This window comes from Phyllostomus hastatus, unplaced genomic scaffold (assembly GCF_019186645.2).
Source record: "Phyllostomus hastatus isolate PE091 unplaced genomic scaffold, TTU_PhHast_1.1 phas_contig_41, whole genome shotgun sequence".
In the NCBI taxonomy this organism is placed as follows: Eukaryota; Metazoa; Chordata; class Mammalia; order Chiroptera; family Phyllostomidae; genus Phyllostomus; species Phyllostomus hastatus.
The window spans coordinates 1131318-1157908 of NW_025333876.1; the positions used below are offsets into that span (position 1 = coordinate 1131318).

At 37.4% G+C, this 26591-nt stretch overlaps 1 protein-coding gene across 5 annotated transcripts in view; it reads left to right on the top strand.

The window, feature by feature from the left end:
* The window catches only part of CDK8 (cyclin dependent kinase 8), a 133905-nt gene that overhangs the window by 86345 nt on the left and 20969 nt on the right, over nucleotides 1–26591 (top strand). The gene's annotated exons all lie outside the window — the stretch shown is intronic.

Consider the following 26591-nt stretch of genomic DNA (forward strand, 5'->3'; position numbering starts at 1 on the left):
TACCATAATGGTATGAAATTTGAAATCAATCACAAGAAAAAAAAAACCTCAAAAACAAAAATACATGGAAGCTAAATGACATGTTACTAAACAATAAGGTTAAGGAAAAAATCAAAAGATAGCTTGAGCCCTGACCAGTGTGGACCAGTTGGTTGGAGTGTTGTCCCATAAAGTGAAAGATCACAGGTTTGATTCTTGGTCAGGGAACATATGTAGATTGTGGGTTCAGTCTCTGGTTGGGGTATGTATGAGAGGCAATCGATCTGTTTTTCTCTCTCCCATCAATGTTTCTCTCCTCTCCCTTCCTTAACCTCTCTCTAAAATCAATAAGCATGTCCTTGGGTGAGCATTAAAATAAAATACCTTGAAACAAGTGAAAAGGAGAACACAACTCAAAATCCATGGGACAAAAGGAAAAACAGACTTACGAGGGAAATTCATAGCATTAAAGGTCTATCTCAAGAAACAAGAAAATTCTCAAATAATATAACTTTATATATAAAGGAACTTGAAACAGACCCTCCCCAAAAAGCCTAAAGTGAGTAGAATGAAGGAGATAATAAAGATCAGAGCAGAAATAAATGAAATCGAGTCTAAGAGAACAATACAAAAGATCAGTGGAACAGAGTTGTCTTTGAAAAGATAGAACAGATTGACCTTTAACCAGACTCATCAAGAAAGGGACACAAATAAATATAATCAGAAATTAAAGAGAAGTAACAACTGACAACAAAGAGATATAAAGGATTGTAAGAAAATACTATGAACAACTATATGACAACAAAATGGACAACATGCACAAAATGGGTAAATTCCTAGAAAGATACAGTCTTCTAAAACTGAATCAGGAAGAAACATAGAACCTGAATGGGCCAGTCACAACTAGTGAAATTGAAGCAGTAATCAAAATACTCCTAACAAACAAAAGACTTGGACCAATGGCTTCAATTTTATCATACATTCAAAGAAGAGCTAACACCTGTTTATCTTAAACTATTCCAAAAAAGTTTAAAAGGAGGGATGACTCCCAAGCCATTTTATGAGGCCAGCATTATCCTAATTCCAAAACTTGATAAAGACACTAAATTGAAAGAAAGTTATAGGCTAATATTCCTGATGAACATGGATGTTAAAATTCTCAACAAAGTATTAGAAAACCAGATCCAACAATACATTAAAAAGATCATAACCCATGATCCAGTGTGATTTATTTCAGGGATGCAAGGTTGGTACAGTATCTGCAAATCAATAAATGTGTTGTACCACATAAAGAAAATGAAAAATAAGAACCATGTGATTATATCAATAGATGCAGAAAAAGCTTTTGATAAAATCTGGCACCCATTTATAAAAACTCTTAACGAAGTGGATATAGAGGGAACATACCTCTACATAATGAAGGCCATATATGACAAACCCACTGCCAACATCATATTATTGGGCAAAAACTATACATATTTCCCTTAACATAAGGAAGAAGACAGGAAAGTCCACTTTCACAACTCTTACTCACTATAGTACTGTAAGTCCTAGCCACACTAATCAGATAAGAAGAACTAGAAGGCATCCAAATTGGAAAGGAGGAAATAAAACTCATCATTTGCAGAAAACATGAGACTGTATATAGAAAACCCTAAAGATTTTACAGAAGAAACTGCTATAACTGGTAAATGAATTTAGCAAAGTAACAGGATACAAAATAAATATCCAGAAATTGGTTGCATTTTTATACCAATAATGAACTATCAGAAAAGGAAACTAAGAAAGTAACCCTGTTCACAATGGCTTCAAAAAGAATAAAATACTTGTACCTATGAATAAATCTAACCAAGGATATAAAAGGCCTGTACTCAGAAAATTACAAGACACTGAAGAAAGACAATGAAGCGAATACATACAAATAAATGGAAGTATGTACCATGTGCATGGATAGGAAGAATTAACATCATTAGAATGTGCATACCCAAAGCAATCTATAGTTTCAACCCACTTTCTATCAAGACACCAATGATGTATTTCACAGAACTAGAAAAAGTATTCCAAAAATATATGTGGAACCATAGAAGACCCCAGATAGCTACAGAAATCTTCAGAAAGAAGAACAAAATTGGAGGAATCATGCTACCTGATCAAACTCTACTACAAAGCTATAGTAATCAAAACAGCATGGTACTGGCATAAAAACAGACTTATAGATACATGGAACAAAATAGAGAAGACAAAAACATTCCCACACTGTTTTTGTCAATAAATATTTGACAAAGAAGCCCTGGCTGGTGTGGCTCAGCTGGTTAGAGCATTGTCGTGGACCTGAAAAGTTGCAGGTTTGTTACCTAGTCAGGAGGGCACATACCTCAGTTGTAGGTCCAGTCCCCAATCCAGGTGCATACAGGAGACAAGCAGTCAATGTTTTTCTCTCACATCTATGTTTCTCTCCCTTCCTCTCTCTCTAAAAAGCAATTTAAAAAATGTTCTCAGGTGAGGATAAAAAAATACTTGACAAAGGAGGCAAAACACACAATGGGGCATAGATTGTCTATTCCATAAATGGTGTTGGGAAAACTGGACAGCTAAGTGAAAAAAAATGAAACTAGACCACCTTCTTAAAGTATACACAAGAATAAATTCAAAATGGAGTTAAGACATTGAAAAATATAAAAACCCTAGAAAAAACACAGGCAGTTAAATCTCAGACATTTCTTGTATTAATATTTTTCCTGATACATCTCCTTTGGCAAGGGAAACAAAAGAAAATGGGACTACATTAAACTAAAATGTTTATGCACAGCAAAAGCAACCATCAACAAAGTGAAAAGAAAACCCACTGAATGGCAGTACATATTCACCAGTGATACATCTGATAAGTGGTTAATGTTCAAAATTTATAAAGAACTGATAAAGTTCAAAACCAAAACCCCGCAAACAATCCAATTAATGAGCAAATGACCTGAATAGACACTTCTCCAAAGAGGACATACAGATGTCCAATAGACATATGAAAAGATGCTCAATGTCACTAATCATCAGAAAAAAGCAAATTGAAACCACAGTGAGCTATCACCCCATACCTGTAAGAATGACTGTCATAAATCAATAAACAGCATGTGTTCGCAAGGATGTGGCAAAAAAGGAACCCTCAGACACTCTTGGTGAGAATGTAAAGTGGTGCAGCCATTGTAGAAAGCTGAGTAGAGTTACCTCAAAATTAAAACTGGAACTGCCTTGATACCCAGCAATTTCATTTCTGGGAATTATCCAAAGAAACCCAAAACACTAATTCAAAAGTATATATATACCCTTAAGTTCATTGCGTCATTATTTACTATAGCCAAAATTTGGAAGCAGCCAACGTGCCCATCACTGGATGAGTGAATAAAAATTCTGTAGTAATTTACACAATGTCATACTATTCACCATAAGAAAAAAAAAAAAAAAGGAAATCTTACCCTTTGTGAGAGCACGGATGAACCTGGAGAGCATCATGGTAAGTGAAATAAGCCAGTCAGGAAAAACAATTACCATATGATTTCACTCATATGTGGGATTTAATGAGTAAAAGAAACTAACAAGCAAAATAGAGACATACTTGTAGAGAGCAAGCTGGTGATTACTGTGGGGAGGTGGTGGTAGGGGTAGGTGGAAAAGGGTATAGTGGGGATAAAAGGTGATGGAAGGAAACTTGAGTTGGGGTGGTAAACACACATGATGTATTACACAACTGTACACATTAAATCTATATAATTTTATTAACTAATGTCAGCCCAGTAAATTCAATATCAAAATAATTAAAAAGCAATTTGGTAAGGGCATGATGAAAAGTTTGCTCTACCAGTGGCTCTGTTGTGACCATTTTGAGGACATCCAGTCAATTCACTACTTATGTGGCGTCTTTCAGTAGAACTGGCTATTTTCTGTAAAACTCTCTAAATTTAGTAATGGGTTTTATTTCTGGTGCAGTTTCTAAAATAAATTCAAGGTCAGTTAATTTTTTTTTACTAGGAAACATTCTGTGATAAACTTTTTAACTGTATTTTATTTGTTATGCTGTTATAGTTATCCCATTTTCCCCCTTTGCCCCCTCCACCCAGTACCCCCATTTGCTCTGGCAGTCACCCCACCTTAGTTCTTCTCCATGGGTCATGTGTATAAGTTTTTATTTTTACTATTTCCATTTCCTATATGTTCTTAACATCCCACTGTCTATTCTGTACGTATCAATTTGTACTTCTTAATCTCTGCACCTTTTCCCCCAATCTACCCCTTCCCCCTCCCAACTGATAATTCTCCAAATGATCTCCATATCTATGATTCTGTTTCTGTTCTGCTTGTTTGCTTAGTTTGTTTTTTACATTCAATTGTTAATAGTTGTGAATTTATTGCCATTTTAATGTTCATCGTTTTCTTCATCTTTTTCTTAAATAAATCCCTTTAACATTTAATAAAATAAAAGGTTCGGTGATGATGAACTCCTTTAGCTTCACCTTGTCTGGGAAGCTCTTTATCTACCCTTCCATTCTAAATGATAGCTTTTCTGGATACAGTAGTCTTGGTTATAGATCCTTGTTTTTTATCACTTTGAATACTTCTTTCTAGTCCATTCTAGCCTGCAAAGTTTTTTTTTTTTGAGAAATCAGCTGACATTCATATGAAAATACCTTTGTAGGTAACTATCTGCTTTTCTCTTTCTGCTTTTAAGATTCTCTCTGTACCTTTAACCTTTGGAATTTTAATTATGATGTGTCTTGGTGTGGTCCTCTTTGCATCCTTCTTTGGGACTCTGTACTTACTGGACTTGTATGTCTGTTTCCTTTGCCAAATTAGGGAAGTTTTCTTTCATTATTTTTTCAAATATATTTCCAATATCTCGCTCTTTCTCTTCTCCTTCTGGCATCCCTATGATGTGAATGTTGGTACATTTGAAGTTGTCCGAGAGACTCCTTAGCCTATCCTCATTTTTTTAACTCTTTTTTTCTTCTTGCTGTTCTGATTGTTTTTTCCTTCCTTAGGTTCCAAAGCATTGATTTGATTCTCAGCTTCATCCACTCCACTGTCGATTCCCTATAAATATTTCTGTGTTTCACTTAGTGTCACTTTCATTTCTGCCTGTGTCTTTTCTGTGAGTGAGTTCCTTGAGCATCCTAATAACCAGTGTTTTGAACTCTGCATCTGATAGATTGCTTACCTCCATCTTGTTTAGTTTTTTCTGGAGTTTTGATCTGTTCTCTCTATTGGGCCATATTTCTTTGTCTCCTCATTTTGGCAGCCTCTCCATGTTTGTTTCTATTAACTAGAGCTGCTTTGACCCCCTGTCTTAGTAGTGACCCCCTATTGTTGACAAGCACACAGTAAATTGGATGGGGCAAAGCCTTAGGTAATTGCCGAGGTGCGGAAGCACGTGAACCAGGTTGATGGAGTCTCCAATATAGTGTGGCCACTCTGTGGCTCTGTGTGGGCAAAGTCTCAGAAAGGAGGCAGTGCTGCTACCTGGCTTCTGGAGTTTCGTCCTGGAGGAAACTGTTTCCCTACATTCGCCCTCATGCCAGACATTTCATTTTTTCCCTGTATGCTTCTGGTGCCCTTTCAGCTGCTGCCTTGGCTCTGGAGCCAAGAGGGAGTGAATCTGTGTAAGTCCTAACTCTGTTGCAGGCCCTTTAAGAGGAGACTCATGAGAATCCTTCAGTTTCTTCCACCTCCCCAACCCCCGCTGGTTCTTAGAGCCAGAAATTGTGGGGACTTGTCTTCCTAGTGCTGGAACCCTGGGCTGGGTGGTCTGGTGTGAGGTTGGGATCTCTCGCTCCTGAGGTGTCCCTCCTGACTTTTATCCACCACAGGTGGGTATGGGACCATTGCTCATTGCTCCTCCACACCTCTCTCCTCACATCTCCTCATCTCCACCCCTCCTATGGGTCCCATGAATGTGACTTCTTTAATTCCTTGGTTGTTGGACTTCTGCACAGCTCAGTTTTCTGATGACTCTGGGTGATAATTGTTTTGTAGTCTGGTCGTATTTTCTCTGTGGTTGTGTGAGGAGGTGAGCCATGTTTTCCTATGCTTCCTTCTTGACCAGAAGTCCTCCATTCTGTGATAAATTAAAAATTTGTAAACACTGTCAAATAGATATGCATGCTGATATTTGGGAATTGAAGTGAAAACTGGCATTAGAGTCTGGCTCCAATCTTCTTTTCTTCTGTCTTCTTCTATTTAGTTTTCAGCCAGCTTAGAGCTTACCCCTCCTACCTTCATCTCCAGCATTGAAATTCTCTTCTTCCTTTTAAACTCCACTCCTGCAGAGCCTCCCCTTACCATACCTAGAAATAAGAATTTTTTACTTCTAAAATCCTTTGAACTGCCCATCGGGCACTTAGTAGTTTTGTTAATATGTTCTCTATTTGATTATTAGCTGTTGAGGGCAAGGAGTGTGGCTTAATAATTGTATCTCTCCAATGTCTAGCCATATACATAATGTGTATATACAATATTGCTTATGTTGTTGAATGAATGAACTAGTTAATTTATAACCAAAACAAAGTGCCTTCCACAGTTATTGTCTATAGGTTGTTTTTGATATTACCTGATGCTTCACCAAATCTGCAGACTCATATGTGTATATACTCTGTTGCATATTTCTCTTTTTTTACTATCTTATCTCTGCCATGGTTTACTATAGTGGAACCGTACAGAAAACTTCTCTTCATACTACAATTTAATCCTTTCAGCCTCCCTCTTTCTACCAAAAAGGACACTGCTGTTACCAATTGGTTCAGAGACCATTCAGCTAATGCTATTGATCTGTTATTCTCTTACCAAACTCTTCCTCTACCCAATATTTTTGTTCTTCCCAGTGAAACCTCTTTCCTCACCCTTTGCTTATTTATTCTGATGTTCTTCATGTCATTAATTTTTCAACTATTTAACCTTAAAGTTAGAAAATCTCCATCATTGTTCATTTACAGCCCTCACTTTTTTTTTTCAAAAACACCTTAAACTCTCTCCTGTGTAAATTATTCTTTAATTGTAGATAAGAGGGCATTACTTACCTTTTCCTTAACATACCAGCTGTTCTGAATTTCAACTCTTATATTTCACTTTTATATAGCAACTGACCAGTTCATCTCTAGTCACAATAATTTCACAATAATAGATGGAAATAATTTCTAGCAAGTAGTTGTTCATTTTTAACTTATTAGTGCAATCAATGTTGGCTGAATTTTATGCTTTTTGTTGAAAATAGTGATGCCACCATATCAGACAGACCGTAGAAATGGATTACACTTAAATCAGACTCTAAGTATCAGAGACTGGGGCTTTTGACCTGTTTTCTAAGGAACTTAATAGAAAATAAAGTAGTATTTAATGTGACTGCCTGTTTGCCATTAATTTTTGTTATTATATGTATCAAGCCCTCATATGGTTATTAATGTGTTCTACTTTTTTCAATACCTGATGCCCAAAATTTCATTTTAATTATTACTTTAATGATTTTGTCATAGTGATAGTTAACTTGGAACTGCCAGGCACATAGAGTTGTATTTTTGCCTTATTGCACTAAGTTGAGTTTAATATTAAGTGTGGTATACTATAATATAACACTGCATCATGGTTTTTTTTATTGAAGATTAATTACAAGGTTGAATATGAAATTTGGAGTGTTTTGTAGTGTTGCAACTATTTGCTAGTTGGTCACCCTTGCCCTAAACCAGTTCAAAGTAGTTTTTTATGCCATAGTAAAATTTCCTAGAAAATAAATCTCTTCAGAGATTTCCCTTGGGAGTATCCCAGTGGAGATGTGCTGCTGTGTGTAGTACATGATGTGAAATACGAAATACCCCAGGGGCCACTGCTAAACATCTTCAAAAGATGCTGGAGCTATTTCAAAGCTTTAATCTGACTTACTTTCTTAACAATCTGATAGTGCTACTGCCCTGCAGTTTATTTTAATTATAGTGGGTAACTTGGAATCACCTGATGGGGCTTTAACTGTCCTTGGTGAAGGATATTCTGGTGTCTTAGCAACCATTAAATTAAATAACATCAAACTCTCAGAAGTGAGCCATTGACTAAAACTTAATTTCATAGGGCCTATTTTATTAAGGCATGTTACTGTGTATTGATGGTAGCATTATGAATTACTGCAGTATTTTGGAACTGATGTTTTTATGTTTGAGTTAAAGATTGCCCTATTTGTTTATTAGTTTTGTTTACTAATACCAATGTTTCCTCATGATTATATGTTTTTTTGTTTGTGGTGCATTTCCTTTTTGTATGCATGAATGGTACAGCTGGTAAGTGGAAAAACTGAGCAACACAGAGGTTAATTCATGAATCAGTTCGAGTTACTTCAATAGCTGTAACAAAGCTGGACTGCCAAATTTAGGGGTTTTTTTCAACTAGGTCAGTGATTTTTAAATTGCAGATTGTAAGCCATAAGTGAGCCAGGAAATCAAACAACACAGCCAACCTTTTAATTTATTTATTTATAGAGAAAGTATCAGAGTTTATTGTATGCATTAAGGAAAATTATTGTTTCATGAAGCTTCTGTTTAATTACATATGTTCATGTGTGGATATGGTCATGTAATATTAAATGATTTTCTTCATGTGGGTTGTGTTCCAAAAGGTTTGAAAACCGCTGCACTAGACACTTTCCCAAAAGGTATTTGATATTGTTAGGAAAAGAGAACATCAAGGAAAAAAACTCAGTCGTAGCTTTAGAAAAGACTTAGTATTATAAGTAGCTATTGTTTTTTGCAAACTTCTTGACATTTATAAAATCATTTTGTATAAAACTATGGAATATATTTTTCTAAGAAGGTTTTATATGAATGGAGAATTTCAGGCAAGTTCTATTTTCTTCCTTTACTACCTTTTCAAAATGGATAGTTTGCCATTAACATACGAGTGTTATTGTTATAAGCATAAAAGAAAAGTTTCATATGGACCATAAAACTGATAAAAATGCCTATTTAGCCTATTATTGAAGTTTACACATAATACTCAGTGTGGTTTAGTATATTTTATGTTAAAGGGCGATTACTATTAAAAATAAAAGGCCATGCATACACTTTATTTCTGCCTAAAAATGGGCCATTAAATTCTTTGGGTGGGGTGTTACCTGAAGCAGAAAGGACCTAAGATTATCAGTGTGCTGCAAGAGACAAAGCAACAAAGAAATTCAACAGTTGGAAAGAAAGGAACCTGCATTCTCAGCCTCTGTTCTGTGTCTTGCCCCTTCTCTCTGTGCTTTAGCTTCTTTGAAGTGAGTGTTGGGAATATACTAAACATGTTTCTTTAAAACATATCTTCCTGTAAGAAAAATACTTTTTAATTATCAATTTTAATCATTGCTTATTACATGTGATTTGCTTCATTTATTGGGAACTCCTGGGATTAAGTCTAATTTTCTTGTTTAATTGTGTATTTAGTAAAACATAAGATTGCATCCATGAAATTTAGACTTTAGGTTTTATTGATAACAACTAATTAAAACAAACTTAAATGAGGTTTGCATTAATTTTGTTAGCATGGAATTGTACTTATTCTAGAGTATGTTTACTTAAATGACCAATAGGGTAGTTTTCCTTTCTTGAAAGTACTGAATTGTAAACAGTCCATTTAGTTTCTTGATAAATGATACATTTGCTAAATTTTGATAGTGTATTGAGCATACACAAGGGACTGCATTCTGTTATTTGTATGTAACAGAAAATGACCCACTTAATTTTACTTATTGGCACAATTGCAAATACCATACATGTTTATATGGAAAGATTACAAGTAGATAATAAAAATATTATGTTATTTGGTTTTCATATTGCTTCTAGTCTGCTTTTCCTTAGATTCTGAATGAGTCTTTCAAACTCAATCTGCACAATGCTAGAGTCTTTTTAGCCAAATTTCACCAATCAAGAATGGTTGTTTAAATAATCTCATCAGGAAAAATAGAGTTTAAGATAATATTTTTGGGTGATCCTGAAAATTAACTAGAAGTAGATGATTGTCTGAGTGGTTGTAAGTTAGATATATCTTTTCTGTATTTCCAACATAATTGATGTGATACTTCATTATATAATTTACGTAACTGCTACCGTTTGTGTAAACAAAATTTACTATCATCCAGAGCAGCATGTTTCCAAAAATGGACAGACTTGGGGTGGTTTTGTTTAAAGGACTTTTGAATCATATTATTGGAGACAAGAATTCACCAGTCTCTGCATGCATCTGATGCAAGTTGTTACCTTATTTAATATGATGTTAATGGTGGACCCCCAACACTTGTGGGGGGGACTTTAAATTTTTACATTAGCAAAAGAAACATACACTGTAGTCAGAATACCAAAAAATTGGTTTTTCCAAAAAAGATTCCAGAATTCTCTGAATTATACTATGAAAAAGCATATAGAATTAGTATTTCAATCTAACTTTTTAGTGATAAACTCAGGCCTGAGAGTATTATATAATATTCCAGATTTCTGAAGATTTGCCAAAGTAATTTGATCTTTAAAGATAGAATTATTAGGTTAGGTTTTCTATTATCTCAGCTAAAGTTGGTATCTAAACCTGTTTTAAGTCACTGGTGCCCATGACCATGTGTATCTTTCATTGATTCTTTTTCAGTTTGGCAACTGTATCACTTTATTGGATACCAGCAAATGAGAAATGATGAAATAAGGGGGTAAAAGTAAATCTTCTTACAGAAATAAGCACAAGCAGCTAGCCATATTTTAAAGTGAGTTAAACATAAAAGTCCAAGATTTTGTTTAGATTTTTATCGATGTTTTTCTAATCAACACAGAAGTTTTTATTTAGATTTTGTAAAGCTAAGTTTTCTCAGGAACAATGAACTGTTACATAGTTACTGAATTAAATGTTGAAGAAATATATTTATTAAAGCTTTCTACCCTCAGGACAGCTGGATTTCACTTTTCCTTTATGCAATACTGTGCTTTATTATAATTACCTATGTCCATGTTTAACTATTTAATTTATATATAATTTTTTTTGCCTTCAGATTTATGTCATGCCATAGATACAATAATGTAAGTAGTACATAATCTGAGGATTCCTGCCTCTCCGTTTTAGAATAGATGTCTGAATCTAACATCAGTTTCAACTCTCTGAATTTGTAGTCTTTTCAAATAACAGGCTTATAATTCAGGTTAGTAAAGTTTAAGATGCCTATTTAACAAAATAAAAAATGGGAACATAGGCTGCCAGTTTTTTTAACTCTAAAAGTCTGTTTACATAAGTATCTTATACCATTTCAAATGAAGATAATATTTTGTTTTTCCTAATTTCATAAGCTAATAGATAATAAAATTGGAAGTCATTTTAGAAATGACGCAACCATTCTCGTCCCTTGCGTGATGTGGTAATCAATTCTTGGTAATATCTGCCGCAGATAATCATCCTGTTAGTGCTCAACACTTCCAGCAGTAGCTAGTGTCCTGTCCTGTCTTGCTAAGATAGACTTGTTACACAGCTGTAACCTTTACAAGGCTGAGGCACAGATTTGGAGTTCATGACATTCATTCTTTGGCCTCTTTCTTTTGATTGATCTTCTCTTTTATCGTCTTTTCTTTGACTGACACAACGTGGTAAAATCAAATGTTGTCTGGGGCTTCATGCTGAAGAGGGAGATGGGAATCTGAAGTTTAAAAAAAGAAAGGTAGGAAGAAACAAAGAATAACAAAAGGAAAAATTAAGAACAAAAATAAGATGGATTGAATACAGTAGGAAGCAGTTAAGGATCTTATGTTTTCTATCCCTGAAGAGTCATTTTCTACCATCAGGAGTTAAAGCTGAAAAATTAAGCCCCTATTATAATGGGCCTGAGATTTGTTTGAACCTAAGCTTCACCAGTTAATTATGTAACCTTTGGAAGGATTATCTCTCCGTGTTACTTTCCTCATTTACAAGATGGACCATACCTATATTGTTGTCTTTCTATCAGAGATTAATCTGAAGTATTAGGACATGCAGTAAATGTCTGGCACCCAATAAGTGTTCCCTAAGTGAACTTTACTTCCATCATCAATTTCCATAGGAATGTAAGTGCTGTCAGGGAAGAAACTTTATTTTATTTACTGCTATATCATCACTACCCAGAAGAAAATTGTATGTATAATAAAATGTATTGAATGAATAAATGGATTCTGGTCATGTATACCTTCAACACAGCTCTCAGATCAAATTACAGTAACTAACACTCTCCTGTAACTCAATTTTGAATGTAGCCCTATTGTCCATTTGATCCCATTTACCTCACCAGTGTCTCTTCTAAAAGAAGAGTAGACTGGAGCGCTTGTTTTCAGGGAGGAGAAGCTCCAGGAGTGTAAACCAGGAAGGGAAGGGGCAAATTTGCAGAGATTCTGCAGTTCTAGCTCGGTATCCCTGGATCAGTCCCATAAATCAGGTGCCAATTGACAACCAGATTCTAAAATTCCTTGCAGCTAGGACATGGATTTCGATCTTCCAGATGGACTTCCAGGACTGCTAGTTGTATAGGTTCACCTTGTTCATTTCATTAACTTCTATTTACCCTACAATAACCTGACCCCCATCCCCATTTACACAGTTGAAATTTTGGGACTTCATTTATTACCTTGAGGCTTTGCTTCTCATCATTTCTATCACTATTATTTTAATCTAGGCCATCAGGCTTAGTGCAGAAACTCCCAAGTGACCTTCTTGACTTGTAGTCTTATATTTTTATGATCTATGTAGCTATCAGAATGATTCTTCTACAAAGTAAATCAATCATATTATTCTCCTACCTAAAATTTCTCAATAACTTCCCACCTGTGAGACACACTCAAAATCTATCCCAAATGTATCATATTACGTCTTTTTACTGCAAAGATTGGAAAGCTGAAAACTGCAGCATTGTTTTATATATCACTGAGAAAGAAAATATGCTGCCAACTCTACCGTCACATCACAGAAGTTATAAGACATAACCCAGTTACGGAAATATTAAATTTTAAAAGGAAAGTGAAAATCTGAGTCCATGAAATGCAGTTTTCTTGTCATCTCATAATAGAAAAATGCTAGTGCATATTTACTAGTACATTGGCAAATAATTGAGGAGACTATCATTTCTGTCTATAATGAGAATTCTTAAGTTTCACCATTATATGTGATATTTCTTGTGGGGGTTTGGTGGGTACCTTTTATCAGGTTAAAGATGTTCCTTTTATATATAATTGTTTCTAAATCAAGAATGAACTTTATTGAATGCTTTTTCCATGTCTTTTGAGATGGTCATATGATTATTTAATCTGTTAATGTGGTAATTTATATGTATATGGTTTTATTTTTTTTTAATTTTATTTATTTACTTTTAGAGAGAGGGGAGGGAGGGAGAAAGAGAGAGAGAAACATCAGTGTGTGGTTGCCTCTCCCACACCCTCCAGGAGGGACCTGGCCTGCAACCCAGGCATGTTTCCTGATTGGGAACTGAGCCAGTGACCCTTTAGTTTGCAGGCCAGTGCTCAATACATTGAGCCACACTAGCCAGGACTTACTTTGTTTTTAGTGTTGAACCATCTTGCATTAATGGGATCAGCACTACTTGGTCTTGGGGTTTGTTTTTGGTGGGGGTTTTTTTAAGTTACTATTGAATTCCCTTTGCTACCATTTTATTTCAGCTATATTCACAAGTGAGATTGATCAGTAATCTTATGTTTGTATACTGTCCTTGTTCTGCTCCATTACAATTATATTAGCTTTAGAAAATTGAGTTTAGTTTCTGGAATAATTTGTATGATATAGGAGTATTCTTGAAAGCTTGGTAAAACTCATCTGTACAACCCTGATTCTGGTGCATTGAAGTGGGGATGGATGATTTAAATTTCTTTAGTAGTTATGGAACTATTCTGGTGTTCTGAAAAATCCTGGATTAAATAAGCATTTAGAAATAAAATACAGATTACTATAATTGGCCCTAGAATAGGTAGAAAAACTAAGTGGACCAGTAACTATAGAAGAAATAAAGACATTTGTCTGAAAAATAAAGGTATGCAGACAGTTTCACAGTTGCTTCAACCCTCAAGCAGCAGATAATCCTACATTACATAAACTGTTCTAGAATGGTTAGTGCAAAATAAAGTCTCCTTAATAACTTTGTAGGAAGAAAGCATAACATGGACACAAACCTGGTAAAGGTAATGCATATACACAATAAATTAAATTCGAAATAAAAGCAGTTATATTTTCTTCTTGACTGTTACACACCATCAATTGAAATTTTGCCATTTAAGATACAGAGTTTGAAAGTACAAAAATACTCAAGTTAAATGTATATATTCACTGCATATGGCAAGACACATCCCAGTGGTAGAATTTTTTGAAATCATACCAGTGGGCAAAAATTGCAGCTTTAAAAAGGAAATAAAAAGCCAGGGGTGGGTACTAGATGAAAAAAGGTAAAGGGATTAACTGAGGAACATATATGCACAACTGATGGACACAGCCAACAGTGTGGTGGTGGCCAGAGGGAAGAGGGGCAAGGGCAGGGAGTGAGGAGGTGGGCAAAAGAAGGGGAGAAATGGGAGCATCTGTAATAGTGTAAATAATAAAAATAAAGTAAAAAAAAATCTGTTCACAGGGAAGCCTTTATCTTTGAGTTTCAAATTTAATGCACCTGTGATCCTAGGTCAACTGATTCTCCAATGTATATTTTCACATTTGTAAAATATATGCACAACATATGAATAGATGCCTGCTCTGAATAAAAATAGTTGATTTTTCTCTTTCGCCACCTGGCTTATATCACTTCGTATATTGCTTTCCAGTTCCATTCATGCTGTCTCGAAGGGTAGGAGCTCCATCTTTCTTTCTGCTGCGTAGTGTTCCATTGTGTAAATGTACCACAGTTTTTTGATCCACCCATTTGCTGATGGGCACTTAGGTTGCTTCCAGCACTTGGCTATTGTAAATTGTGCTTCTATGAACATGGGGGTGCATAGGTTCTTTGGAACTTATGTTTCAGGATTCGTAGGGTATGATCCCAGCAGTTGGGTTGCTGTGTCAAAAGGCCATTCCATTTTTGTTCTTTGAGGGAATTTCATACTGTTTTCCACAGTGGAGCATGATACAGTGGAACCTAATCAACAGAACAAACAAGCAAGCAAAATACAGCCAGAGACATTGAAATAAAGAACAAACTGACAGTAACCAGAGAGGAGGGTGGTGGGGGGATAATAGGGGAAGGGCCATTAAGGAACATGTATAAAGGACACATGGACAAAGCCAAAGGGGGGTAGGTTCGAAAGTGGGGGAATGAGTGGGGCTGGGGAGTTTGGTAGAGTGGAAAAGGAGACAGCTGTACTTGAACAACAATAAAAAAAAACAGTTTATTTTCTTTTTTTATGGTTTCAATACTTTTTTTATTATTAAATATTTTATTGTATTACTATTGTCCCAATTTCTCCCCCTTTGCTCTCTTCTGCCCAGCCCACCCCCCACTCAAATAGTCCCCACCCTGTTGTCCATGTCCATGAGTCAATCATACATGTTCTTTGACTAGTAGTCCCCTCCCCTTCTTTCCACACTTATCCCCCTCCTGCCTCCCCTCTGGTCACTGTCAGTTGGCTCCTTCTTTCCATGCCTCTGGTTCTATTTTGCTCACTTGTTTATTTTGTTCATTAGGTTCCTCTCATAGGTGGAAATCTTATGGTATTTGTCTTTCACCACCTGGCTTATTTCACTTAGCATAAAACTCTCCAGTTCCATCCATGCTGTCGCAAAGGGTAGGAGCTCCTTCTTTATCTCTGCTGCATAGAATTCCATTGTGTAAATGTACCACGGTTTTTTGATTCACTGATTTACTGATGGGCACTTAGGTTGCCTCCAGCACTTGGCTATTGTAAATTGTGCTGCTATGAACATTGAGGTGCATAGGTTCTTTTGAATTGGTGTTTCAGGATTCTTAAGGTATGGTCCCAGCAGTGGAATCGCTTGGTCAAAAGGCAGTTCCCATCTTTAGTTTTCTAAGGAAACTCCATGCTGTTTTCCACAGTGGCTGCACCAGTCTGCAGTCCCATCAACAGTGCACTGGGGTTCCCTTTTCTCCACATCCTCACTAGTTAATTTATTTTTTAAAAAAGGAAAGAGAAACATTAATGCTATCCAAAAGGAAGACCAGAAGTGCTATAAGCAATAAATTTACACAACATACATATAAATAGACATACATTGTGTATATAAACATTTTTTGCAACTCCAGTTTTATTAGCCAAGTAATACAGTAATATTGAGGATATGCCATTTCTTCCAGTTAAATGATGGCACTCAATTGTGCACTGGCAGTGCAGTGCGGTAGTTAAGAGGGTGGACTCTGCTTGCATTTGCACCCTAGTTTTAATAATGATGAATCAGTATGAAGGATTAATGTACACTAACTCACTTAGTTCTTTCTGGCTTTGGGCATCTTATCTATAAATTGGGCTAATAATACTTACTCATTTAGAGTTATTGTAAGGATGAAATGAATTATGTGGTAGACCTGGTACATAACTAGCATTCATGTTGCTGTTTTCAATTGTCACTGCCCTGCTTAGAAGTTTTTGCTGAAATTTCATTTTAGACATAAAAGGACATTGTATTTGCAAAGTAGACACTGCGTTATCTGGCCCCCAGTGTACCTCTGCATACCATGCTCTACCTACAAATGCCTTTTTGAATAAATCAAGCTGTTTTCCACTTCAGAGCCGCCTTCTTTTTCCTTCTGTCTAGAAAGGTACTCTGAACCCCCTGCTTACATAACACATATATAAGTAATCCTTTCCTCTGGGTTGTTCTTTCTTCTCCTTCAGGTCCTCATTTAAATGTCACCTCAGAGACCTTCTCTCACCGTTCTATACAAAGTGGTGCTGTCATTTTTCCTTCCCTCACCCTGGGATTCAAAGTAGGGTCCCCTGTAGTTTCTCTTTTATAGTATTTGTTATCCTTTATAATTTTTTATGTATTTATTTTCTAGTGTCTGGCTTTTCTGTGTGACAGGGGCCATGTCTACTTTTTACCCACTATATCACATACCAAGGATGGTACATGATGTGCCTTCATTATGTTGAATGAATGAAGGCTAGCTACTGTGATATAAACTACAACCTGGAAAGTAAGAACTATAAACAACTTAAAAGTATTCATTCCTTTTAACCCATCAATCCTACCTTTAGTAAATTCATGTAGGATATCATGAAAAATTGTGAAAAGGCCATCACAGCATTACTGATAATATTGATAAATTGAAAAAAAAAAGTATTATATGTAACAACTAGAAAATAACTGAGCAAAAAAGTTATTGTGTAGTCACATAAAACTGTTGTTAAGTTTAAATAATGTTATAATGTTAGAGAAAAAGCAGACACAAAATAGTACAAGTAAGAAACTGTAAAAAAAAATCAGCAAATGAAGGTATACCAAGAAAATTGTGGTCAAAGCTGTATAGTGAATTGTATTAATCATACTTGAAAAAAAATAACTTTTCTAAGACCATGTATTCTATTCTAGATTAAAAAAAATGTGTTATATTTTTAAAGTATCAAAAGAATTAATAAAAATTCTGTGAGTACTTCACAGTATGTTAATATTTATACAAAAGAGAAGAAACTACTTAAGCAATAATTTCTCTAATTACAGTTTTTATTAAGCAGAAATACTGGAGTAAAATTTAGTATTAGAGGTTTAAAAAACTACAAATTCATAGCTCTGAAGAAAAAATGAAAATGATTAAAAGGTTCCTTTCAAACTTCTTTCACTGGAATTCTAAATTTCTGTCTGTAACTTAACTCCTTAGAATATTTTATTAAAACAGTTTTTAAAAAATTACTGAAGCCTACCATTCAAGATGGCAGTATTGGTAAACACAGCTCATCTCCTTGCACAACCACCTCAAAAGTACAATTAAATTATAGAACACCCATCACTCAGAACTGGCAGAAATCAAGCTGAATGGAACTACAGAATTAAAAACCACATCCATCCAGACTGGTAGGAGGGGCAGGCTCAGAATAGGCTGGTCCCACATCCACATGCGGCGGATAAAAATTAAAGAGGGCTATTCCAGGAGCAAGGAATCCCAGCCCCACACCAGGCCCTCTAGCACAGAGTACCAGTGTCAGGAACATAAGTCCCCATAACTTCTCGCTGCAAAAACCAGCGGGGATTGGGTCAGTGGAAGAAAATTCTGGAGTCCCATGCAGTTTCTTTTAAAGAACCCACAAACTTACTCAGACTCCCTCCCTCTGAGCTCCAGGACTGAGTAGCAGATTGTAAGGCACCAGTGGCATACAGGGAGGAACTGAAGTGTCTGGCATCAAGGCAAGAACTGGGGTACAGGTGTCTCCCAGACAGAAAGGTGGGAGCCACAGAGCCATCAGGCTGGTGCCACATCTGAGACTCCATCAACCCAGCTAACACTGTTTGCCCTGCCCTGGAGGTCCCCTGAGGCTCTGTCAGACCCAACTTACAGCTGTTAATAGTAGCTTTTCCATATGAATGGTCTTGGTTCAAGCTTAACTACTGCATAAATCCCTTCAGACAAGCAACAACTGGCTCAGCACCTCTTGCTAAGTGGCCCCAGCCGTGGCACTAGCAGCAGCCAGCCTAGATTCACAGCTTGCTTTGCCAGGGAATCTTCCCAAGCCCAGCACCATCTGAGCAGCCATCTGAGATTGCTCTATAGCTCAGGCAGGGTGGACCTGGATAAAACACAGGTGGAGGCTGATTTTTGGCCTACACCACCCAGGGAATGTCAGGACCTGTGCACCCAGTGGACAAGTACAGATCACTGTGGAGCACCACCTCCCTGCTCCTGCACAGCTGATGTTCCGTGGAAAGTGGAGGATGGTGGTCAGTGGTCACAGCCAGTCCTTGCAGCTGATTGACCTGGGTAAATCCCTCCCATTGACCTGCCAACAGCACCAAGGCTAAACTACAAGAGGAGGGTATACTCAGCCCACACACAGGGCACACCTCAAGTTCCCAGCTTGGCTGATAGGACAGTCTGTGCCACTGGACCCAACAGGACACCTACTACATTTGGCCACACTGCCAAGACGGGGTCATAGCAGCTCTACCTAATACATAGAAACAAACACAGGGAGGCTGCCAAAATTAAGAAACCAGGAAACATGGCCCAAATGAAAGAACAGATCAAATAACTCCAGGAAAATAACTAAACTGAATGGAGATAAGCAATCTATCAGATGCAGAGTTCAAAATACTGCTTTTAAGGATGCTCAGGAAACTTAGGACCTAAACAGCATAAAAAAGATCCAGGGGCTTCTGGTCAAGATGGCGACTTAGGCAGGCATGGCTCACCTCTTTGCACAACCACATCAAAATTACAACTAAAATATAGAACAACCATCACTCGGAAATGTTAGAAATCGAGTAGAATGGAAGTGTGACCATTACGAAATTGAGTTGAATAGAAGTCTGACAACTACGGAATTGAAGAAATCACATCCATCAAGACTGGTAGCAGGGGCACATGTGCAGAACAGGCAGGCTCCACACCCATGTGGATAAAAATTGAGAGGGACGTCTCAGGAGCAAGGAGTTCTTAGATTCACACCAGGTCCCACAGCCCAGGATTCTACTGCCAGTATAAGTCCCCACAACTTCGGGCTGCAATAACCAGCAGGGATTGAGTCCGTGGAGGATGCTTCTGGAGCCCTAAGTAGTTCATCTAGGGAAACCCACACACAGAATCACCTACTCAGACTCTCTCTGAGCTCCAGCACCAAAGTGATGGCTTAAAGGGTACCAGTGGTATACAAGGAGAGACTGAAGTGTCTTACATCAGGACGAACAGAGGCTATTTTCCCTTTGCTGAGCCCTCTGCCCCACAGAGCCAGTAGCCTGGTACCATATCTTAGACTCCATCAACCTGGCTAATGCTGTGTGACCCACCCTTGAGATCCACTGAGGCTCTACCCTACCCAATTTACAGGCCCACCCAAGCTGCTCTTTCATAAGAATGGCGTGTCTTGCTCCTAAATCCTATTAAACAAGCAACAGCTGGCTTCAGTGAACCTTAGCAGCAGCCAGATCAGATCACAGCTTGGCTTCACCTGGGAATCTCCAAGCCCAGCACAAGTAGCAACCATCTCAGATTTCTTTACAACTCAGGCAGGGTGATCCAGGCAAAACACAGGTGGTAGTTGACCTTGGGCTGTACCACCCAGGTAACCCCAGGGCCAACACACCCAGTGGACAGCTACAGACCACGTTGGAGCACTACCACCGTGGCCCTACACAGCTGATCCTCCTCGCAGTGCGGAAGTTGGTAGTCAATGGTCACAGTCAGCCCTTGCAGCTGACTAGCCTGGATAAATCCCTCCTGTTGGTCTGGCAACAGAAACCAAGGCTCAAGAGGAGGCAGTACTCAGCCCACCAAAAAAGGCGCACCTCTAGTACCCAACTTGGGTGATAGAGGGAAGTTGTGCCACTGGACCCTACGGGACACCTACTACATTAGGCTACACTACCAAGACACCAAGTCAAAGCAGCTCTACCTAATACATAGAAACAAACACAGGGAGGCTGCCAAAATTAAGAGACCAGGAAACATGGCCCAAATGAAAGAACAGATCAAAACTCCAGAAAAAGAGCTAAACAAAATAGAGATAAGCAATCTATCAGATGCAGAGTTCAAAATACTGCTTTTAAGGATGCTCAAGGAACTTAGTGAGGACCTCAACAGCATAAAAAAGATCCAATTAGAAATGAAGGATACACTAATTGAAATAAAAAACAATTTACAGGGAAACAACAGTAGAATGAATAAAGCCAAGAATCAAATCAATGATTTGAAACACAAGGAAATAAGAAACAACCATGCAGAACAAGATAAAAAAGAATTCCAAAAAAGTGAGGATAGTATAAACAGCTTCTGGGACAACTTTAAGAAGTCCGACATTCACCTCAAAGGGGTGCCAGAAGGAGAAGAGAAAGAGCAAGAAATTGGAAATGTATCTGGAAAAAATAATGAAAGAAAACTTCCCTAATTTGTTGAAGGAAATACACATGCAAGTCCAGGAAGTACATACAGTCCCAATTATGAGGGATGCAAAGAGGCTCACTCCAAAACATATCTTTAAATATAAAGAGAGACTCTTAAAAGCAAGGGAAAATAAGTTAGTTACCGGAAGATTGACAGCTGGGAGGGGGCAGAGAAAAAATTGGTGAAGAGTTGAGGGGATTAAGAAGTACAAATAGGTAGTTACAGAATAGCCGTGGAGATGTAAAATACAACGTAGAAAATGGAGTTGCCAAAGAATTTATACATATGCCCCATGGACGTGAACAATGTCTGGGATTGCCTGAGGGAGTGGTGGTTGCTGGGTGGAGAAGGGGAAAAATTGGGACAACTGTAATAGCGTAACTGTGGTATGACCTGTTCCACAGAGCTTTCACAGCTGCCACAGATGGGAGTAAGTCGTCCTAGACACAATCTGTTGTTCCTGTGGGAAAGGGGGTGGCGATTCCCTCTAGTGGAAAATGCCCGGAGCTCTTCTCTGAAATGGCATTTATTGGGACCAGTATGCACAGGAGTATACAATATGCCTGCAAAGCTCATCAATCAATGTCTAAATGCCATAGTTACAGAAAACATAGTTTGTAGGTAACAGTTGAAGGAACACAGAGACCGGCCTCAGGTCAGGGTCTGTCAGACATGCTGATGCCAGATGGTTAAGACATGTTTCATGAGATAAGGAGTTCACTTCTTCTGCTTTTGGACTTATATATCTGATTCATGGCAACAGGGCTATACAAAGCAAAGCAAGCCTCAATGTATACAATGCATTCTTTAGGCCTGATCTCCCACAGGAACCCTCTGTGCTAGCATCAGGTCATGCCTGTCTCCAACATTCCCAGTGTTCTGGTCCAGACTTACAGGCCTCTTTCAAGGCCTTGCTCATGTGGGGCTACAGTCTCTGGTACTACACAAAGTGGTCCTCAAAACATAATCAATTAAATATAATTTTAAAATTACTGAATATATGTCTATCTAAGCCTTTGCTTCCTGAATTTGAATCTCATATATATGCTAGTTAATCTTTGCGGTATGTGTTGTAGTACAAAATGATTAACATCGATAGTCAAAATCTTTGAGTATCTAGAAAGTTTGCCACCAGGTTGTGTTATTTAAGGTGTTTGATATTTGTGAAAGTTTAATTCTGAACACATCTTGGATAAAAACACTGTGGTTACTTACGGATTGCTATCTCTTTTTTATAGACAAATCAAAAATCAGGTTTTCCTACTGATTCGATGTCTCCATTTTGCCTCAATACGTTAGTGAACATGTGAGGACCCCATTTGCACCCATAGAATAAAGAGTCAGTGCAGTTAACCTTATGGACAAGCCACCATTCTCTACTTACGCACATAGGTCAGATACCTCTGATTGACAAGTTTCCAGATCAGCCCAACTTCTGTTCTTTCTCAAGAAAGAATTCCTTGTAATCCTTACTTTTATCAGAGTTCGCTCCTTAAATGAAACCGGTTTGCTATTCCTGCTGTATGCCAAAATAATCAGTGTACTATTACTCACCATGTCAAATTCTAGAGAACAGAAGGCCTCTGTAAGAATTGTTGTTTCGCCCTGGCCAGTGTGGCTCAGCTGATTGTAGGAGGGTTGTGGATTTGATTCCCAGTCAGGGCACATGCAGATTCGGTTCCGGGTGTGAGAGGCAACCAATCAGTGTTTCTTTCTCACATCCCTGTTTCTCTCTCTAAAATCAATAAATATGTTCTCAGGTGAGATTAAAAAAAAAAATAGACTGGCTGTCTCTAGAATACAAAGATCTTGCTTCAAGAAATACCAACACATTGGTTTTGTTTTTTTGGAATGTAACAACAGAAAACAAGAAGAAAAGCATAGTTTTTTCTGGAATAAATAATAAGATAAGGATATCATAGTTTCAAGGAAACGAGTATACCTCAAATAAGTATCTCATGGATTTATTTCATCATTCAGCCAGCAAAAAAAGGACATTCTATAGCCGTTTTTGTGCCTAGCATAGCTATACTGGAAGGTGTTGCCATTGTATTACAATACTTCTAAGCCATGTTGAACTTCTGCTCTCCACAGCAACATACACAGTTGGATGCAGTAAACGCCTCATCAGATATCAACCAGCAGAGTTGTGTTTGTTCTCCAGGGTGATTATGTTTGATAGCACTGTTTCAGGTACTGTTGTCACTGACTCCTTGGAAGTTTTAGCTCTGTAGCTAAAACTGCTACCACATTCTCCTACTGACAGATAAAGAGAAAAAGAAAGAAATGTGCTTTTTGGAGAATATTATTTCAATGTGGCATTAAGTACTAAAACAAAAATTATCCATCAAGTCTTTTGAAGCTTTCTTTATTATTGATTAAGCAATGAAACAAATGCAGATAAGAGTATTCATGCTCATTTCGGCCATTTTGCCTTTTTCTAGTGAGATTTCCATTAGGTTACATTTACAAAAGAAATTTAGTCTTGGAAGTGTCTACTAATCTAAATAGCATACCCAGGGGCTCATGGAATGCTGCCATGGAAAATAGCACAAGGAGAGAAAGGGAGCCATTGTTTATTAAATAGTTATTAAAACACTTAAAACCATTCTCTTTATGACTATATGGTATGTCCAAAATAAATTTAAATTCACTTACAGGCAGAGGTACATTTTTTAAAGAAAGAACTTTAAATTTTATTTTTCAGTTACAGTTTACATTCAGTATTATTTTGTACTAGTTTCAGGTATACAGCATAGTGGTTAGACAATCATATACTTTACAAAGTATTTCCCCCAATATTTCAAGTACCTACCTAGCACCATACATAGTAATTACAATACTATTGATTATGCTATTCCATAAGCTGTACTTTAGGTTCCCATGATTATTTTGTAACTACCAATATTTACCTTTTAAATTCCTTCACCTCTTTCACCTAGTCCCCCAACTCTCCTCCCCTCTGGTAACTGTCAGTCTGTTATCTGTGTCTTACTAGTCTGTTTCAGTTTTGTTTCTTCTTTTATTTTGTTCTTTAGATTCCATGTATAAGTGAAATTATATGGTAGTTATCTTTCTCTGACTGACTTATTTCACTTAGTGTAACCCCTCAAGATCCATCCATGCTGTTGCAAGCAGTAAGATTTCATATTCCATTGTATGTATGTACCACAACTTTTTTGTCTCCTCACTTATCAGTGGATACTTGGGTTGCTTCCGTATCTTGACTATAGTAAATAATGGTGCAGTAAACATAGGTAGGAGTGCATATCTTCTTTTGAATTAGTGCTTTTGGTTTCCTAAGACATATACACAGAAGTGGATTTGCTCTGTCATATAAAGCAGTTCCATTTTTAAAATTTCGAGGGTCCTTCATACTGTTTTCTATAGTGGTTGCACCAATCTGCACTCCCACCAAGGGCGCACCAGAGTTCCCTTTTCTCCACATCATTGCCAGCACTTGTTTGTGAATTTATTGATGACAGCCATTCTGACATGTGTGAGGTGATTTCTCATTGCGATTTTAACTTGCATTTCTAGGCAGAAATACTTTTAGCATTGCCTAACACCTGCTTCATTTCATACCATCGGCAGTGAGTTGCCCAGCAAATTAATTTTTAATTAACTGGAACTCCAAACCCTAATAACTAGGCCAGACCTCAAGCAAGAAACTACCCCCCACCAATACTCAAATCCAGGTTTGGAATTGGACCAGTCTAGAATGGAATGAAGAACAAGAAGGGTTTTTTCTTTTTTACGCAATAGCAGGCTGACTGATAACTACCATCCCAGGGCTTGTCAGATCTGGGCCCAGCTGCTGAATAAGAAAACAAAAAAGAGATTTTTTTTTATTCCATCCAATTGGAAGTAGGAGGGATGCTCGTTTATACTTGTGCTTTTGCCAGATATGGAGATAGTCTTTTAGGATTGAGTACTCCAGTGCTAGAAAAATCCATCACAGCAAATCAGTTAACTTGTACCTCTGGAGGAGGGAGTGGGATTTGGGATGTGAAAGGGTCTTTAACTTTTAACTATATGGAACTTTATAGTTTGAATTGTTTATAATCAGAATGTATTCATGTATTACTTATGTCACTAAGGGAAAAAATCAGACTTTTCCAAGTAGCACAAAAGAAAGGTCTTTTGGGGCAGAAATAATGGGATAGCAATGATAGAGCTTCGAGAAGTCCAGTCACAGAACACTGAAAACATACGTGCGACAGGAGCAGTGTGAAGTGGTGGGAAACGCGGCTGGAGAGATGGGTGGGAACGAGCTTAGAGGGGCCTTGCATCCCATATAAGGACTTAGGATTCTGCCCACAGTTGTTGAGGGACCAATGGAGTTGAGATAGTATTTTAATAATAACAAAACATGGCAAAAGCATTCAAAGACATTTTTGAGAAGTTTCATCCATACCTCTGTCTCTTTTTTTGTTCTGGTCTTACTGAGCACTTTTTAAAAACCTAATTATAATCATAGTTTATGTTTTATTTTGTGTTCTGCTCTTTTCCCCTAATCTTCTCATAATAATTTTTTGTTACTATGGAAGTTTAGGCAAAGGAGTGACATGATTGGCTTTGTCTTGTAGAAAGATAACCCTGGCAGCAGTAGGGAATATAGACTTGATGGGAAGAGAATCAAAATGGGGTTAAAGAGGAGGGAATGTGTTTAAGAGATGTTTAGGGAATCCTGCCCTGAGGAAGAGGATGAGAAGAGATTTGTAGCACAGACATGGAAGTACCCTCCTGAGCCCACATTGTGAGTTGAAAGCAAGCCTTTCCCCTCAGCCAAATAGAAAAGCTACCTTATTCCTCTTGGAAAGCTCCCCTCTGCCTTCACATGTTATACTTGTCTCAGAAATCTGGTTTCATTTTAAAGAAGGCTGAGCTCTAAGAGTCTCTGCAATCACTAACCCAGTACTGGTCAGTTAACACAGTGCCTGGAAGCATGGGGCTCACAGGGCACGTTATACTCCCTTTTGGTACTTAGCCAGTTACCTCAGCATCAGTGTGGTGATGGCAGAGGTTCTGAAAACTTCTTATTGAATCATCATTATTATTTTTGCAGTAATACATATTAATTTAAAAACTCACTGCATAAAGTTACTTAGTTGTATTAGGAGGGGACCACTAGATACTCATCGATGGGGTAGACTCTGCCGCTCCCTCAGTCTTGTTGATTATATTTAGGGCAAGTCATTAATCTCCCCCGTGCCTAGCCTCCTCATCTTAAAAAATGTAGGAATTGTTAACTTCTGAAATGTATAGGCGACCACTTCTGCAATATCTTTTCTTTTTTCTGGGTATAAAAAGTAATTTTGATCTTTAGTAGTTGATAGAATAATATACTCTAAGTTACATTTTGTCGGTCTAACATAGGGACTATCACTAAAGTGTGTAAAGGATGCCTATGAATTAGATACCACTAGAAAGAGCCTTCATTAAAATCTTCAGTTTGATTTTAAGGTTGCTTTGATCAATAATCAAAAGGCATTCTCATCTAGTTTCACTTTTATACTTAGCAGACTGATCGAATTAGGTTAGCAGGATGAGTGAGGTGTGAGGATTGCTTCTTTCTTCC